The sequence below is a fragment of the Protopterus annectens genome, chromosome 2.part0 (genome assembly GCF_019279795.1).
Source record: "Protopterus annectens isolate FY-2018-M chromosome 2.part0, PAN1.0, whole genome shotgun sequence".
Classification (NCBI taxonomy): domain Eukaryota; kingdom Metazoa; phylum Chordata; order Ceratodontiformes; family Protopteridae; genus Protopterus; species Protopterus annectens.
Genome location: NC_056728.1, coordinates 1,153,254,333 through 1,153,274,416, shown reverse-complemented (window position 1 = coordinate 1,153,274,416; position 20,084 = coordinate 1,153,254,333). Strand labels below are relative to the sequence as shown.

Sequence of the window (20,084 nt, the reverse complement as noted above, 5' to 3'; positions counted from 1 at the left end):
TCACAACTGTTCACGAGTTCTTAGATTCTTTGCCAGAAGGCAGATTTGCTATCAACATGTGTGCAGTCGCCTGCAGAGGTGCAATTTGGTATTTTAGGTAGGAGGATAATTAGGTTATGTTTAAAGCTAGTGCACAATGAACTGTGAATAACTGAACTTTCGTATTAATAGCTTAGAGATGAATCTTGTCCCAGAGTATAAGATTGTACAGATAGTGAAAGTTGTGGTTGCATTATAACTGGTAGATACCAGGTGTTTTTCAAATGACATCAAAATTGAAGGAAGACTGGTATTTGGTAATTCTGTATAGTGGAGTTGATAAGAGGGCATTAGAGTGACTAGTATAGTAATTTTGAGTGGCTTGTAGTTTGGAAGAAGAATATGATTTTGAAGACATTTTTGTAGCTAATAGAATTAGTGGTGTGCCAGAATTTAGTTATTTACTTTAGGTAGAGGTTATCCCAGTTTTGACATAGGGGATTTTTCTAGTACTATGCTCTGGCTTTATTTAGAATGTTAGTATCCAGTTTTAGTGGCTAAAGTTTTGTCATGTTAAGGGGACCTTTTTCTTTCCAGACTTTCAATGTAATTTGCAGTACTCTTACTAGCTTGCTGTAAGTTTGCTTTGATACAAAGAGCATAAGATGACTTGAAGATTTTTCTTATTAAAGAGTTTAATGTAAATGTCACTAAGTTACAGAATGTGACTAAGGTTGCATGGGGGTCAGTGCAGTTGGAGACACCTGACCAGTTGCAAAGTTCTAGCTCTGTTTCAAGAAGATTTTCAAAGTTGTTATATAATGTGAAGGTGGGAGTAAGTAAAGGGGGGGCATTTTGACAGTTTTGAAACTCCAGTAAGATAGGGTGGGATATGATCACTAAAATTATTTTGGTAGAACAGTTACCGTTTTGTACAGCTCTCAACTTCCCAGATTTTCACAGAATGTCCAGATTTTTGCTCTTGTTTTAAGTCTGCTCCTAAAAAAAAAAAGTGGTTTTCTGACAAATTATTGAGGATTGAAGGCACTAAATAAGGACTTACATTTGAGTTTCAGACTTTGTTTTTCAGAAAGAGCATGTTAATACAAATCCTATTCTAGCAACTTTCTAATTTTGTAACAGCAATATTTAAAATCTGTCACTATGTTTGAAATAATTATATAAGGGTAGAGTTGTCAGGGAAGGTAGGAAACTGAAACCTGTAGATGTTTGTAAGTGGCCCATTTGAAAAAGGTATAGCAGAATGTGTGTAGAGTGGAATTTTTGGAGAATGTCTTTCAAATGTGAAAAGTAGGCAGGAAACCTTGGCTATAAATGTAGTTATGTGGGTGCGAGGAGAGCGATGTGGGAAACACTAGAACGGGAGTGGAACCAATCAGTGTGTATGTGCAAACAGATGCATCTGAACTGCAGGAATTCAGCAATACTCAGAGCCTGATGAGTAGAAAAATAGTCTGCCAGAAGCCCATCCTAATATTGCCTTTACATGTAGTTCAGAAATAGCCCATCGTAGCTGTAATGTACAAAATCATAGGGTTGGATAGGCTTACTTTTGTGAAATTCCCACCGTATGTGAAATAAAGGTAAATATCTGACCAAGAACTCACACTTGTACAACAAATAGAGCATCAACATAAAACAAATCAAAGTAAAAAAAGTAAAGGAAGGTGTCACCCTGTAGGGGACTATCTACAACAGGAAATAAAATGCACCATTATCTAAGCAGAACTGGCTGAAGACTGATAATTAAAGCTGCTTCTGTGAACAGTTCAGATCTTATGCAGTGCAGCATGTAACTTCTCCCTTCAGGCTGCTTTTCTAAAAATGTAGGTTAGTGTTTGTAGAATGCTTAGTTTGTTTGTGTCTTTCGGCTTTTCCCGGTTAGGGGTCGCCACAGTGGAACTCCGGTCCGCTAATACCTGCAAAAATATCTTGTTCAAGTTTTGGGAGATTTTATTTATATATATGTATACATATATATATATATATATATATATATATATATATATATATATATATATATATATATATATATATGCACACACATTTATATATATATATATATATATATATATATATATATATATATATATATATATATATATATATATATATATATATATATATATATATATATATATATATATATATATATGTATATATATATATATATATATATATATATATATATAAACAGAGGTGTGTATAAAAAGATATAAATATTGCATATATGTCCCAAGACATCCTCCCAAAATAACATTCATTATTGTGTACTCCTCTGATTATGTAAATGGTACTAGGTGGGGGAGTAATAATTTCTTACATCAGTAAAGGTCCTTCAAGATACCATGTACCATAAAGATGAATAGACTAACGGCAAAAGTACTGATCTGTTTTATAAATGTGAATGAGCACACATCATTTATTGATTGGTTGTTGTACTGCAATCTGCATGAAACGACTTTTAAGTGCTAAATGATTCAGTTGGCTTTACTTCCTGGATGCTAAATGGGTATTGTGCAAGATTAGTTATGGATTGGCTTACGTATTAAAAATCTTTTAATTCTACAAGATACTGACTCGTACTTAAAACTTGTTAAGTTACTTGTTAAATGTAGGTTCTCGTTTAGTGTTATGTTAAAAAAAATAAAAAAAGGACTTAGAGTTTCAGGAAATAATCTGTATCCTTTTCTAAGCAAGATATGTTGAGGGCATCTTGGTGTGTGTACGTGCGCAAATATATATATATATATATATATATATATATATATATATATATATATATATATATATATATATATATACACACACATCTATATCTAATAGCCGTTTAACTTAAGTAGGCCCACTGGACACTGTCCCTTTTCAGGAGCTATCCAGGAACAATGTCTGGTTAAGGGACTTGCTCAAGGTTACACAGCTGATAAATTAAGGCTGAGATGGTCATACACTGTACCACAGGAATTACAGTTCCCAGCCTTAACCTGTTAGACCAGCCTTTATTTATAACTGTCTATAAATATATCTAATCTGTGCCTGTATATGTATATATCTGTATCTAGTGTTGATTTTATATGTAGTAACACAAGACATTAATGTATAAAAAAATTAGAATTTGTTTACCCCTTTCCTTTTTCTTTTTACTCTACTATGTATATGAAGTGACTGCTGAGTGATGGATATGAAACATTTTGAAGTTTCATCACATTCTTACATTTCTTCCCAATATTTTGTGTTTTTTGTATAGAAAATGAAGTTTTGGATGGTGAAGTGTATAAAATAACAAATGACCTCCAATGAGAGAGCATTCAGTACTTCCTGTGTTGGCATCCTGTTGTCTTCGGGATCATCATATATGAATGGTAAGATATTTTGTTTTGTTATAGTTATTCCTCCTCAAACTGTTTGATCTGAATGACGAGTTTTCTGTCTGGATTCAACTTGAGGGTTATTGGATCTGAGACTGTCCTATCCAAAAGACTTCAGCATGCCAAGCTTCTCCTCCTCCCCTACCCATAATCCTTTGCTCACCTAGGATTACCTCAGATCTCATTTGCCACATTCCTGGCCAGCAGCTTTGTCACTAGCTCTGTGGGGTGTATCCTGTTTTGTGAGGTTTCGATTGTAGCTTGATCTCGTTCCCTTTTCCTCTACCCTAGTTTTGTAAATGTTACGAGTTGTTGTTGTAGACTTTTTTTCAGGTAGTTGGGTAGCATGGACAGTTAGGTTTAGGTATGTTTTATCTTGTTTTTGTTAGCGGGCTAAACATGCTACATATTAATTCATAAACTTGCACTGACGGTAAATATAGGAAACTGAAAGAGGATTTTCCTTATTCTCCTGTTTTGCTTGTAGCAGTAAAAGTTTAGCAGAATCAGACTAAATACTGATATAGTAGGATTCAGAATAAATTACAGCTTAAAACTAAAATTAATGTTATTTATGTATTATGTACTATTAACTATAATAATCTGATGTTGTCCGTTTTCTTCTGATTCTACATTTGAGTTGTTGATCTGACCTCTGCACCTGTTAGAAGCTGTGGATTCAGGGCTTTGACTCCTCCCCACCCGTAATTCCCTCTCTTTCCCCCAACTACGTAAGACCTCATTTGCTGCCTGATCAGAAAGATGCGATGTATAAGGACTCTGACCTTTTTGTGAGTTAAGATGGTTGTTTTCTTTAGCTGTTCTTGGATGTCCTTCCCGATAAACTTTTCCTTTTGTTTTCTCTTTTTTTAAGTAGTTTGTAGATCTTTCTTCAACTTTTAACTTTTTGTTCTTTTTTTTTTTTTTTTACAAAAAAACATTTTTATGTAATTAACACTTATCTCTTAGGTAATCATGCATTTATATAAATGAAAACCAGCCATAATGACATATTTTCAGTTGTAAACATACATCACATATAACATAGCTCATTCAATTCCTGGCTTCCCTTAAACTTCATTCCTCCTGCAAAACGTTATTCTGCATGCATTGTTCCCACAATTCCCATTTTTTCTTAGTAATTTGCTCCTAGCCCTTTCTAGAGATCCCATTTCCATTTCTTTTGTCAGTTATTATATTCACTGGGTCTAATATGGTTGGACTAAAAACATTTTCACTGCCTTTATTTTGTTATCCATATCCATAAAACAGAGCTTCAGTTTTTTCAGTTTTTATACCATCTTTTGTTTATTCTCTTCAGTTTCCACATAAACTTAGCTGCCATAACAGAATCCTTTTTAACCCATACCCCAAAGAACTTCATTTTATCATGCCCCCATAAATATGAGTATTGATGAACCAATTCATGTGTGGGTACATAGTTTATAGCTGTTGCCTTTCTTTTTATCTCCCTTCATTTTGTATCCCAAACAGACTTGAAACTGTCTCATAATGTTCCATAGTACTGAAATGTCATTTTCTGGTTTTATCAGGTACAAAATAATGCCATCTGCAAATAATCCCAACTTTTCTTGATCACCATACCAGTTATACAGTTATATCCTTGAATTCATGAGTACGTTACTTTCTTTGCGACTGGTTCTAAATTAATGCAGATAAAGGAAAAAGAGGACACTCCTGCTTGGTTACTTTGTTCACAAACAGAACTTATCAGAGGGACCCCCCCCCCCACTATAAATCATAGCTTACTTTGTCAAATGCTTTCTCTGCACCAAGACCCCACCAACAATAGTGGTATTTTCTCACACTCTTGTTCCCTCTGGATCATCATTGTTCAGTTAATGTCAAATGTTTGCCTCCCTTCCACAAAACCACATTGATCCATATCTATCAATTTTGGCAACACCTTTGCCATTCTTTTAGCCATTATAGACATCAATATTTTATAATCATGGTTTAAAATTCAAATGGCCTTTATGATGCTGGATCTGATTGGTCTTTACTTTCAATTATTGCAGCCACCACAGCTTTCTTACAGGATGCTGGTGCTTCTCCTCCTTTTAAAATACTTTTCATACCCAACCTTTCAGATCTTAATCGTTTTTTTCACTGCTGGCTTCCAAACTTCCACAGGAATACCTGGGGACTTTTCTGGAGATTGGTTATACATCACCATTTTTTTCTCATCTCCTCCTGTCCTTTTAGTAACTGATTGTCTAATACTAATCTTGGCATATTTAATTTTTCCAAGAATATTTCCTTTTGTACTTTTTCTTGATTTCCACTTTTTCTACTTTATACAGATTTTCAAAAATGTTTGAAATATTTCTTGTATTTTTATAGGATGTCTGGTGAGGAAGGTTACAACAGGAAAAATAAGCTTGACAACAACACTTTCTAATTTCTTTTGCCAGAGCTGCTGTTCTAAAAGCTTTTTTGCTGTTAAGTTATCGAAAAGTAGTTGCTTAACAACAATCTTTTTAAACTCATGCATAATATCCAGATATTCCCTTATTTTCTCTTTAGCAGTCTGAAGTTGCCTTTTGCTACTGTTCTTAATACTTTTGCTGTTAGTAACTTCTTGTTCATTGTATTGTTTGCTTTCTGATTAAGTTTTTACTTATAATCTTTTAGAGAAGCATTACAGCACTGGAGCAAGGTGTTTTCTCATGGTGATGTTGGACAAGGTATCCGGGTTCCAAAAGTGAATCTTGCCACAGGAACCTCACTCCGTCCGACTGAGACATGTTCTTCCATCGGCAGAACACACATTGTCATAGGGATAAATTAGTCTTTTTGGGAGAGGGATAAATTAGCCTTGAAGGGGCTGCTTTCCACCCAAATAAGAAGTGTAGCACAGTCCTCATCCACACAGTCTTTTTTTTTTTTTGGCCCATTAAAGATGAGGAAAGGGAGAAGGATAAACCTAAGGAGTGCGAGAGAAGGACAAAGAAGAGGGTGGAAAAATCCAGAAAAAGGTCTCCAGATCTGACAGAGGTCTTGGGTCTGGCCTCTATAGCTCCAAAACGATCAGAGCGGAAGTCCATTCAGATCCATTTTCCGACACCACCTTCCAGTTTCTCACCAGAGCTGGTGAGCCCTAGACTCCATTCCCCTTTCTTGCAGGAGAGATGATGTTCATCATGCATACAGCTGCAGTCATAACAGATGGGTTATCCTGCCGTCAGGCGGGTCCTCGGTCGGCCGAATTCCAAAGTCTAGGTCCGGCGTCTGTTGTCGTCGCTTCTTCCCTGACGTCAGTGCGGCAGGGGTATAAAAGAGGCAGCCGACGCCATTTTCTTCAGTCTTTCTTGCCGCACGGTGCCTGAAGCAGAAGCAGTTCGCAAGTGCCGGTCGGCCAGCTCCTGAGATTTACGAAAGTATTTCAGCCGAAGTCTTCTTGAAAGCTAAGTACCCCGTTGGGAAAACTTTTCTTGCCTCAGACCGATGTCAGACAAAGTTAATAATTGCATTTCATGTGGGAAGTAAATACCGCATAAGGATTTCCACTCTTTCTGTATACCTTGCTTAGGCCCAGACCACGACGTCTCTGCCTGCCGTTTTTGTGCTAGATTCAACAAACGCACTATTAAGCGTGGGGTGTAGTTCGCCCTTCACTTTTTTGGCAAAAAAGTTAATTATATTATGTCGTCCGATACTCCGACTCCAGTTTTGAGCAAAAAACGCAAAGATAAGGACTGACATACGAGGTCCGCACCACCTACTGAAACCACGCTAAGGCCGACTACCAGTTCTCCGGTACTCAGCGAGGCGCCTACGCAGCCTCTGAGTACAGATGACAATGCATTACCAGTGTCTTCAGTACCCGAGGTCGCAGGCTCCTCAGCCCCCATTCCTACTACAGATACCGATGCCACTCCTGGCGGGGAAACTCAGAATTTAGACAGGCCTGCCATTTCTCAAGGGGTCTTCAGGCCTTCCTCCTTCTCTATTAAAGCCTTCACTAAATCTAAAACAGCCATGAAAACCAAAAAACAGGTTCCTCAGACACCCTCTCAAGGCACCATGCCTAAAAAACAGATGCTTAAAATGGCTGAGGACTTGATTACTCTTATCAGGGGTTCTCAACCCCCCCCCCTGACAAAAGGCCTAGATTAGAGGAAGACTACCCTTCCTCAGATCAAGCTTCTATTACCTCAGAACTATCTGAGGACCAGGATTATGCCTATTCTCCATTTGAAGACTCTGATGCAGAGGAGTCTATTCCCTCGGTCTCCCCCCCTGAGGACTTCTCTTTTGGGGAAACCCTGCATACATTGAGGGAACACTTTCACTGGGAAGACCAAGATTACTCAGACTCCAAGAAAAGGCTCAGGGAATTTCTTCTGCTCCCCCAGCATAGGCCTCTGGCTATCCCTCCTGTTTTAGATATATTGGATGATGTGTACACAGAAGCCAGCCTTAATCCTGATTCTTTGCCTCCAGCTCCTGTTAAACCAGACAGGTATTACCAGGTTCCTGATTCTCACCAGTTCCTATATAAAAGCCATACTGCTGACCCAGAAACTATTTCACAGGGTCCCAAGGGAATTAAGGCCTCTACTGCTAAAAACCCATTACCTTCAGAGAGAGATTCCAAAGCTTTAGAAAGGTGGGGGAAAAAGGTGTACACCTCGGCCATTTTAACCATGAGGGCATTAAACTGTCAGTTCCATATGTTAAAGTATCAACAGTTTTTGATATCTCAGCTGAAAAGCAAGATGACACAACCAGAACAACCAGATTTAAGAGTTGCAGGATTTGTTGCATGGTGCAGAGCAAGTGGGTAAACATACCTTGCAGTGTGGTTTTGATGCTTTAGAGGCCTCATGTAGAGCTGCTGTTACAGGGTCTGTTATACGTAGGCATGCTTGGCTCAAAGACCAAACCTTACCAGATCATGTCAAAGCTAAATTATTAGATGCACCTCTTCAAAAAGATGTATTGTTTGGTGTTAAAGCTGAGGAGGTGCTAAAGAAATGGAGGAAAAAGTGAAATCAATGCAAACGGTGAAACATTTCCTGCAGGTACAGCCTCCACGTTTCAGCAGAAACTGGCCTTCAGAAAATTGGTCCTTTCCAGCCACGGCCAGACCTCAAAGGGGCAGATACAGGCGTCCAAGGGGTAGAGGGCAACCTCAAGGATCTTTCAGAGCCAGACAGTGGCAAGCACCAACCCCAAGAGGTGGACAAGATAGATCACAGTCTTTTAGAAAGCAGACACAATGATTTCCCCCTACACCTGCCAAGCAAAGCTTTAATGGCAGCACCTTTGGGCGGAAAACTGACATTATTCTCAAAAAATTGGCATATTGTCTCAAAAGACAAATGGATTCTGGACATTATAGACAGAGGCTACAGGTTCCACTTTCACACCCTTCCAAAAATGAGAGGCATGCCAAACCCGCCACAAAATCAAAGGGCAGAGGCACAAAAACAAATTTCAGCTCTCATGGACATGAAAGCAATTCAAGAGGTACCTGCAAAAGAACAAGGTCAAGGGTTTTATTCCAGACTATTCCTGGTACCAAGGAAAGACAAAGATTAGAGACCTATCTTAGACCTATCCATCCTAAACACTTTTTTGCAGGTGCCAAAATTCAAGATGCTCACATTACAGCAGCTTCTTCCCATGCTGGGTAAGGAGTCTTGGCTGGTAACATTGGACCTCAAGGAGGCATACCTGCATGTCCCTATCAGACAAGATTGCAGAAGATACCTCAGATTTCTTGCAGGTTCAACCCATTACCAATTCTCTGCATTGCCCTTTGGCTTATCTACTGCGCCCAGAGTGTTTACGAAATGCCTGGCATCAGTAATCGCCTTCTGCAGACTACAAGGGATACAAATCTACCCATATCTGGACGACTGCCTGATCCAAGCGGACAGCAAGGACATACTACTGCAGCACCTGGCGTTTGTAATAAAACTATTGAACTTCCCGGGATACACAGTCAACAAAAAGAAATCAAAACTAATACCCTCTCAACAAATAATTTTCCTGGGTGCCACCTTGGATACAACCACCCAGATGGCCTACCTCACGCCAGACAAGCAAGGGCAACTGTCTCAATACTTCAGAAAAATGGCAACTTACACCAGACTAACTGCAAGGAAAGTCCTGCAGGCTCTGGGATTCATGGCATCTTGCATCCTACTAATCCCATGTGCAAAGCTGCATATGCGGAAACTTCAATGGTACCTAAAAAAACTTATGGTCTCAACACAGCCACAGCTTGGAAGAAATTATGCCACTCATTCCATGCCTTCAAAAGGAATTTATGTGGTGGGCTCAAGCTTGCCAAAGAAACACAGGTCTTCCTTTCTGTGTACCTCAAGCAACTCAAATCATCACAACAGACACCTCAGACTACGCCTGGGGAGCACACATGACAGATCAGTGCATTCAGGGAAAATGGACATGAAAAGAGAAGCACCTTCACATCAACCAAAAGGAAATGCTAGCCGTGCAAAAGGCTATTATGACCTTCAAAGACCTACTGCATCCAAGCCAGCTATTGATAAGGACAGACAACACCACAGTGATGTGGTACATAAACAAATAGGGGGGAACTCATTCATACCCCCTGTGCAGGCAAACCATGAACCTATGGAGCACAGCACTGGAATTGCAAATTCAACTACAGGCACAATTCCTGCCAGGGAAGGAAAACACACTGGCAGACAACCTAAGCAGAAATATGACAGATCCACACGAATGGAAGTTGCATCCTCAAGTTTTCACAAAGATAACTCAGGCATGGGGACAGCCAGACATAGATCTCTTTGCTACCCACAGAAATTGCCAGTTGAAAAATTTTTGTTCAAGGACCTATCATCCGCAGGCCTGGAAAGTGGACGCACTTTCCTTCAATTGGGCAACATTGACAGTCTATGCCTTCCTGCCTCTTCCTCTGCTGCCCAAAGTTCTATTAAAAGCCACAGCCGAGAGGCCGAAAATGATTCTCATTGCTCCAGACTGGCCAAGACAACACTGGTATCCGCTCCTAAAGAGCCTGACACATTCCCCACCATGGATCCTACCTCTAGTCCCTCTTCTGTTGTCCCAGCGCAACTACAAAACTCTTCACAGCCATCTCAAAACTCTAAATCTAGCTGCATGGAGAATTCATTGATTTCCCAACAGTTTCTCCTCTCCAAGGAGGTGCAGGATGTCATCCTGGAGGCCAGAAGACCTTCTACTAGAAAGGCCTACTCCGCAAAATGGAAACGATTTTGTGCCTGGAATCAAAAGAAGTGACAGAATCCTTGGGTAATAAATATACCTCAAATTTTACAGTACCTAGCGGAGATGTTAAACAATGGACTTTCCTTTTCTTCCATCAAGATCCACGCTTCAGCCATTTCTGCACAATACAACACAGATCCTCCTTTATTCTCTCATCCTCTCTTAAGGCAGTTCCTCAGAGGGGCAAAGAATATAAAACCCCCAAGGAAACCACCAGTCCCTGCTTGGGACCTCAACCCAGATTGGAAAAGCTGACCCTTCCTCCCTTCGAGCCAGCTTCTTCATCAGAATTACAGTACTTGTCATGGAAAACAGCCTTTCTTCTGGCTATCACCTCAGCTCGCAAGGTATCTGAGCTGCAGGCCCTCATGGCTGTGCAACCATTCATCATTTTCCATCAGGACAGAGTTTCCTTACGAACCAACCCTACCTTTATGCCAAAGGTAGTATCCAGTGTAGCTTTGAATCAGACTATCCACTTACCTACCTTTTACCCTAATCCACAAAACAAAGGGGAAAGACTACTACATTCCTTGGACATTCACAGACAGCTTCGTTATTATTTGGACAGGACAAAGCCATTCAGGAAATCTGAGCAACTCTTTGTGTCCTATGCTGCAGGTGCTCAAGGAAAGGCTATTTCCAAACAGACCATTTCAAAATGGATAGCCCACTGCATACGCTTTTGTTACTCATTTCATGGAAAATCTGTGCCTGCATGCATCAGATCCCACTCCACCAGAGCCACAGCTACCTCTGCAGCCTTCCTCAGGGGGGTCCCTACCAAGGATATTTTGGAAGCAGCCACCTGGAGTTCAGTGCACACTTTCTCCAAACACTATCACCTCCCACTATACTCTAAATCTAGAGCGGGCTTTGCCACAGCAGTCCTGCAGGGTATCCTAGCCCCTCCTAGTTCCTCTTAGTGCCTACCACCCTTATTTAGCTTTGGGATTCTACCCATCTGTTATGACTGCAGCTGTATGCACGATGAACATAATACAGTTTTGTACCTACCATAAATGTAGATGTTCGAGTGCTCATACAGCTGCAGTCCAGGTTTCCCTCCTCCATCCCCTCTTAGGACAGGCCTTCTGACAAACACTTTTCATATAACCTTTTTGGGGTATTCTTTTATGGTGTATTTGCTTGCAACTACTGATGTCCTTCAAGGATGCATCTGCAGTCATAACAAATGGGTTGTCCTGTCGTCAGGCAGCCCTTCGGTCGGCCGGATTCCAAAGTCTGGGTCCGGCTTCGGCTGATGTCGCACTTCACCCGACGTCATCTCTGCTGGTCTTCGGGTATAAAGGCATCAGCCGACGCCATTTTCCTCAGTCTTTCTTGCCGCGTGGCGCCCGAAGCAGAAGCTGTTCGCAAGTGCCGGTCGGTCAGATCCAGAGATTACTACTACCGAATACTACTTCGAAGACTTCTAAAAAGCTAAGTACCCCGTTGGGGACTCTTTCTTGCCTCAGCCGATATCAGAAAAAGTCAATAACTGTTTAACTTGTGGGAAACAAATGCCTCATAAAGATTTCCACTCTTACTGCCTGCCTTGCTTAGGCCCAGACCACGACGTAGCAGCCTGTTCAGGCCTGTGCTTCCTTCAACCGACGAACGCTTGGGCATCGGTCGGAGTTTGCTGAACAGTTTTTCGGCTCAGATTTTGCGTACATTATGCCGTCGGATCCTCCGGCTACCCAAATTGTTAAAAAACACAAAGAAAAAGACCGACACTCGCGATCCGCGGTTTCGGCTGAAACCACGGTTAAGCAAGCCGCGAGTGTCTCGGTTTCGGCCGAAACCGAGAAAGCCGGTCATCTTCAGCCGAATCCATGACTACAACTGAGGCTCCTGCTACCTTAGTTGAATCGGCCTCAGAAGTTTTTCCTACTACTGTGGTTCCTAGTGATTTATCAGACACCATCCCTTTGGATGTCTCTACCCCAGCACGTGGTGCTGCTAGGCCTCCTGCAGCCATGTCTATTAAGGCCTTTGCCAGGGCTAAAGCAGCCAAAACTGTTAAATCAGTGCCTGTTAAGCCCCCTTCACACAGGCCCACTTCTAGTTCACAAATGCTTACTCTGGCAGAGGATTTAATATCCTTAATTAGAGGATCCCAATCTCACCCAGACAGGGCCTCTCAGCCCCAGAAAGAGATCTAGGGCAGAGCCCCCGAGTCAGTGTCCTCTGATGATTCTGGATGACTCAGACATTACAGACCAGCCAGAGGCTCCTTTTTCTACTTATGAAGATTCAGATGCTGAAGAATCCATTCCATATGCCTCTCCACCAGAGGAATTTTCCTTTGGGGAAACCTTACATGCCATGAGAGAACAATTCCAATGGCAGGGACAAGATTTCTCAGATTCAAGAAAAGGCTTAGGACATTTCTGCACTTACCACAACATAGGCCCTTAGCTATACCTCCAGTACTGCCTGTTGTGGATGATGCATTTAATGATGTTTGCACCGCTCCTGATACTTTACCTCCAGCCCCTGCCAAACCAGATAGATTTTACAGGGTGCCAGACACTCATCACCACCTATACAAGGCCCCACTTGCAGATCCTGAGACTATATCCCAGGGGCCTAAGGCAGTAGCCTCGACCTCAGCAAAACCCTATTCCTTCTGAAAGGGAATCCAGGTCCTTAGAGATGGGGAAAAAGTTTACACCTCTGCTACTCTCTCAGCTAGAGCTTTAAACTGTCAGTTTCATATGATCCAATACCAAGAGTTTATGCTTGATCAGTTAACTAAGAAGCTGTCCTCTGATGACTCCTTAGATAAGAAATATGTTTTAGAAATGGTAAATAACATCCAACAGGTTAGTAACCATTCTTTAAAATGTGGCTATGATGCACTGGAGGCTTCATTTAGATCAGCCATGACTGGCACAGTGATAAGAAGGCATGCATGGTTGAAAGAACAGGTCTTGCCGGATCATGTTAAAGCAAAGCTGTTAGATGCTCCTATGGATAAGACCAGTCTAATTGGTACACCTGCTCAGCAAGTAATGAAGAAAATGGAAGAGAAGGCAAAATCTGTACAAACAGTTAAGGATTTCTTACAGGTTCAGCCCCCAAGGTTTAGCAGGAACTGGCCTGCCAAAAATTGGTCCTTTCCAGACTCCTCAAAAGCTCAAAGAGGCAGGAATAGATGCTCTAGAGGCAGAAATCAATCCAGAGGAGGTGCCTACAGAGGACAACAGTGGCAAGGCAATAACCGAGGCACAGACACAACCACTGCCACTACAACAGGACAATCACAGTGACTTGGCTCTGACACCGCCTACCAGGGAGCAAATAGCAGCACCTTTAGGCGGAAAGTTAGCCATATTTTAAAAAAATTGGCACTATATCACAAAAGACAAGTGGATTTTGCAAACCATAGACCAAGGCTACAGGTTCCACTTCCACACCTTACCAGTAAAAAGAGGAATGCCAAACCTGCCTCCAAATCAAAAAACAGAAGCTCTAAAGCAGATAGCGGAATTAACAAAGATGAGAGCTGTGGAAAGAGTACCTATAACAGAACAGGGCAAAGGATTCTACTCCAGACTCTTCCTAGTACCAAGGAAAGAGAAAAGTTGGAGACCTATTCTCGACCTGTCCATCTTAAACACATACATCATTGTCCCAAAAATCAAAATGCTGACCCTACAGCAACTTCTTCCCATGCTGGGCAAGGAGTGTTGGCTGGTAACTCTAGATCTCAAGGAGGCATACCTGCACGTCCCCATACAACCAAATTGCAGAAGATACCTCAGATTTCTTGCAGGATCAGAGCATTATCAATTCTCAGCATTGCCCTTTGGCTTATCTACTGCGCCCAGAGTATTCACAAAATGCCTGGCATCAGTAATCGCTCACTGCAGGCTACAGGGAATCCAAATGTATCCATACCTGGACGACTGCCTGTTACAAGCGGACAACAAAAGCAAGCTGACAACAGATTTGCAAAGAGTCATTTGCTTACTACAAGCCCTGGGATACACAGTCAATTTACAAAAGTCAAGACTGATACCATCCCAAACAAGAACATTCTTGGGTGCGGAATTGGACACAGTAAAACAAATGGCATTCCTAACGGCAGAAAAACAAAAACAACTCCCTCTTTACTTCTTGGCATTAACAAAGCAGAACAAACTAACAGCAAGAAAAGTACTGCAGGCCTTGGGCTTCATGGCATCATGCATAATCTTGGTCCCACATGCCAGACTGCATATGAGAAAGCTACAGTGGTACCTAAAGAATTTATGGTCTCAACACAGGCACAGCTTAGAAACCGAAATCCCACTAATCCCATGCCTGAAACAGGAGTTCCTATGGTGGGCTCAAGCATGCCAGTCAAACCCAGGCTTACCCTTCCACAACTTTCAAGCAAGCCAAACTATCACAGCAGACGCCTCAGACCTAGGCTGGGGGGCGCACATGTTGGACAAATGCATACAGGGATTGTGGACTCAAGACCAGCTGCACCTGCACATAAACCAAAAAGAAATGCTGGCAGTAAAACTAGCAATCCAGAAATTCAGACCATTCCCCAAAGAAGACCATTTAATGATAAGGACAGACAACACCACAGTCATGTGGTACATCAACAAACAGGGAGGCACTTATTCATACCCACTATGCAGAATTACTCTGGACCTTTGGAATATGGCTCTGAGCTACAACATCCAGTTACAGGCAATATTTGTGCCGGGAAAAGAAAACACCCTAGCAGACATGTTAAGCAGAACCACCTCGGATGCTCATGAATGGATGCTACACCCGGACATCTTCAAGGCCATCACAAAGAAATGGGGAATGCCACAAATAGACCTATTCGCATCCCCACTCAATCACCAGCTGAAAAAATTCTGCACAAGGACATACCACCCACTTGCATGGAAGGTGGACTCTCTATCCTTCAGTTGGAAAGGCCTGACAGCATATGCATTTCCACCTCTTCCTTTGATGCACAAGGTACTACTGAAAATCAAAGAGGAACGCCCAAGGATAATCCTGATAGCTCCGAATTGGCCAAGACAACACTGGTATCCATCGCTGAGGAGCATGTCTCGGGGGAGAATGTGGTCAATACCCTGATGCCTTTGATGTTAACTCAGAACAACTACAACATCATGCACCCAAACCTAAAAACCTTGCAACTGACTGCCTGGAACATCACATAGCAGCATCTAACCCAGACCTATCCCAAAGGGTTAAAGACATTATCCTTGAAGCACGCAGACCTTCAACAAGAAGGAACTATGCAGGAAAATGGAAAAGGTTTGTCATTTGGAGTGCTGAAAGAGGAAAAGATGTGTCGAACATAGATATTGCTAACATCCTGGAGTTCTTGGCAGAGCTTCTACATACAGGCCTGTCCTATTCCTCCATCAAGATACATGCATCAGCTATTTCAGCAGAGTACAGCTTCGATCCACCTGTCTTTTCGCATCCTCTACTCAGGCAGTTCCTCAGAGGGATCAAGAATGTAAAACCTCCTAGGAAACCACCATTACCAGCATGGGACTTGAACTTTGTGCTAGAAAAATTAACACTCCCTCCATTTGAACCAGCAGCAACAGCAGATCTTCAACACCTATCATGGAAAACTGCTTTCCTACTGGCAATTACTTCAGCAAGGAGGGTTTCGAACTACAGGCCTTAATGGCAGTACAACCCTTCCTAATCTTCCATCAAGATAGGGTGTCCATGAGAACTAATCCTACATTTATGCCTAAGGTGGTATCCAGAGTGTCTTTAAACCAGGCAATCCACCTACCTACCTTCTTTCCCAACCCACAGAACAGGGGAAAGACTGCTGCATACCTTGGATGTACATAGACAGTTACGCTACTACCTGGACAGAACCAAAGGTAACAGAAAAACTGACCAGCTTTTAGCAGCCTATGCAACAGGAAGGGAAGGAAAAGCAATTTCCAAACAGACAATCTCTAAATGGATAGGAAATTGCATAAGATTCTGTTACTCCTACCATGGAAAACCAATTCCACAGAACATAAGACCTCATTCTACAAGGGCAACAGCCGCTACCACAGCTTTCTTACGAGGAGTGGCAACCAAGGACATTATTGAGGAGGCTACTTGGACCTCCGTGCATACATTTGCCAAGCATTATAATCTACCTCTATACTCTAGATCCCGAGCAGGGTTTGCCACTGCTGTACTGCAAGGGATCCTAACTACACCATAATTTTTTCTTCCTCCACCCCTAGTTTGGCTATGGTATTCTACCCATTTGTTATGACTGCAGATGCATCCTTGAAGGACATAGTACAGTTTTGTACCTACCATAAATGTAGATGTCCGTACCTACCATAAATGTAGATGTCCGAACAGGATAGCATCTGCAGTCAGGATTACCCACCCTCAGTCAGGATTACCCACCCTCCTTCCCCTCTGTGGTACTCCTAGGGTATTTACCCTCCTAATAGCTAGCTAGGGGGGAGTCTCTTATGGTGTATTTGTTTGTATATATGTACATACATGCTTATTTTTTGTGTTTGCCTTCTACTTTTTTGGAAACATTGGCATTTATCCAAAATTTAGCTTTCCAAGAGGGCAACTGGCATCTGGGGCAAGAAACACTGAGGAAAATGGCGTCGGCTGATGCCTTTATACCCGAAGACCAGCAGAGATGACGTCGGGTGAAGTGCGACATCAGCCGAAGCCGGACCCAGACTTTGGAAACCGGCTGACCGAAGGGCTGCCTGACGACAGGACAACCCATTTGTTATGACTGCAGATGCTATCCTGTTCGGACATCTACATTTATGGTAGGTACAAAACTGTACTTTTTTGATTTATCAACATTGCATTTTTGCATAACATTATGTTTGCCTTCCTTCTGGGGGCACCTGACATCTGGGGCAAGAAAAACTGAAGAAAATGGCATCGGCTGCCTCTTTTATACCCCTGCCGCACTGACGTCAGGGAAGAAGCGACGACAACCGACGCTGGACCTAGACTTTGGAATTCGGCTGACCGAGGACCCACCTGACGGCAGGATAACCCATCTGTTATGACTGCAGCTGTATGAGCACTCGAACATCTACATTTATGGTAGGTACAAAACTGTACTTTCCTGCTGCCCTCCTTCGGTTGCATCATCTTCAAGGTCTTTCTATTCTTCAGAGAGCTTTGCTGATGTCATCAACAAGATGATGCAGTGTATTTTCTGGATGCAGGTCCAGCTGGAGGCCCCCCGGCTCCTTTTTCATTGTGCCCCCAGGTATGGGTCCTTCTACCCCTCCTCTGGTCTCTCCTTTTCTAGTTTGTCCTTCTGATCCAAAGCCCATGGGTCCAAGCCATGCCGGAACACCCATATTGGAGCAGACAGTTTTTTCGTCTTCAACTCTGGTATCCCTAACTCTTTCAACACCAATTCTTTTGGATTGGGATGAGTCTCAAAGCTGAGAGGTTGAGTTGACTCTGAAGCTTTTGGACCCATCTCTTCACCTCTGGCCTTGGTCTTCGATAGCTTGTATATGTTGTCACTCTTGGAGATGGGATAGATTGGAGCTGAGTGTGTTCCTCCTATCTGCTTTTTGGCTTGGAGGAGCGTTTCCTCTGCTCCAGTTGCAGCCTTGGCTTTTGAGGTATGTGAAACGGTTCTCACCAGACTGAGAGAATAGGTGCCTCTGTTGTGATCAGCTGCATCCTGACCTCTTTTGGATACTGCTTTTGATGTCACACAGCTGGATCGGTAAGGACAGTCAGCCTCTCTGTCTGGGGGTGAGATCTCACTCCAGTTCTGATCCTAACCCAGAAGCCCAAACAAGGCAGGGTCATAGGAAACAGATGTGTAAAAGGAGACCTGTAGATTCCTTACCTTAGACAGACAAGACTTTGGATGATTTTGAAGGTTCCCATAATCCCCTCTGAAAGATTTAACATTCTGTGACATTGCTGGAATTGATGAAACAGTGAGAGGGTTGTTCCACCAAATATGCCTTCTCCAGAGGTGTCTGTGTTTTTCAAGGCTTTTGGAGCTGGCTCTTTTACCACTTTGGTGTACTGCCAGCTGATTGTCTAATAGAATTGCTGACTCACCAGGCATGGGTTAGTGTTTCACTGCTGCAGTCCTAACTTGTGGGATTTCCTGCTGTGAAAGCCCTTGGCCAGCCTGAGTACCAGAGAATTTCCCCCTCCTGCTGAAGCTAGTGGACGCTCTGTCTGACATTACTACAACTCTGTATAAAGGGAGAGAGTTGTTGCCATGGATATGAACTTTCCCACTGTTTCCATTCCCAGCTTGGTGTGTATGGGCATCCTGTGGCAGTGTAGAAATTGCCTCATGTTTACTGACAACCAGTTAATTCTCAAAATGATATATGTGAGAGATGTATCTACACAATGCCACTGGAGCAAAAGCTCTCACATCAGAGTACTCCTAATGTCAATAAGGTTGTCAGTAGTATAAACACAGTTCAAAGCAGACGTATAGTCCCACATATGCTGAGGCACTTAAATATAACCTTCCTAAACCACAAAGATGATCTAGACGAAGTACACATAACAAATACCCTCAGCAGCCCCAAATGTACTCTTTTGAAACAACATCCACATCAACACATAGAACTACAGCTCAAGTCACCACACAATCCAACATTCTAGTCATTGGCGACACCATTGTGAGACGCACTGATATCTCTGTCACCAGGTTGAGTAAGAAGAAAGTTACAATCAGTTGCTTATCAGGGCCTAGGAGCTGCCACATTATGCACACGCACTCAGGTCATTGGACCACAAATACCAGTATGACTTGATCATAGTCCATGTGGAAGTAAATGACCTGAGACCTACCTTCCTAGACTATATGAAGAGAGACATCATAGAGGTCTCAAAATGTGTGTCTCAGGCTGGTTTGAGCCTAGCATCGAGCAGCATTTTAACTTCTCCAAGGATGAATATGAACAAAAGATTATTGACTTTAATAATTGGATTCATTTCTGGTGTCATTCTAAGGGAGTGCAATATTTGTTAGCTTGGAAGGAGATGGTCAACAGACCACGCGCTTTGCCAGGGATGATCTGCACCTCTCCCCTCTAGGCTTTTGAACATTAGCTAAAACATTGTCTTCCCCCATAGTGCCTTTTTTAGGGAATGCCAAATCAAAACCAAGAAAATCTGAAGGTATTACTGTTCAACGCTAGGAGTCTAAACAAAAAATTTCACTCCCTAGAAGCTCTTCACTCTAGAGAATGCTAATGTCTGTGCAGTCACTGAGACATGATTTAAAGCCGTAGAGAGCACACCAGCAGTGCAAGGTTATTATGCTTTCCACACATTTAGACCAGCTACTACACAGACAGGGACTAAAGGTGGAGTGTCTCTGTTTACATCAAAAATAAATATATCTCAAGGCTGGTCAAACAGGACAATGCATGTATGTTCAAATCACCATAGATAAAATCCAGTACCACTTCA

General features: G+C 42.2%; 1 protein-coding gene across 9 annotated transcripts in view; it reads left to right on the top strand.

Annotated features, from left to right (window-relative positions):
• Positions 1-20,084, top strand: part of LIN54 (lin-54 DREAM MuvB core complex component) — a 1,508,411-nt gene that overhangs the window by 409,059 nt on the left and 1,079,268 nt on the right. For all 9 annotated transcript variants that reach the window (XM_044061349.1, XM_044061353.1, XM_044061352.1 and 6 more), the window contains one exon: positions 3,248-3,362. The gene's annotated coding sequence lies outside the window, so the exon portion shown is untranslated. The remainder of the gene's footprint in view (positions 1-3,247; positions 3,363-20,084) is intronic.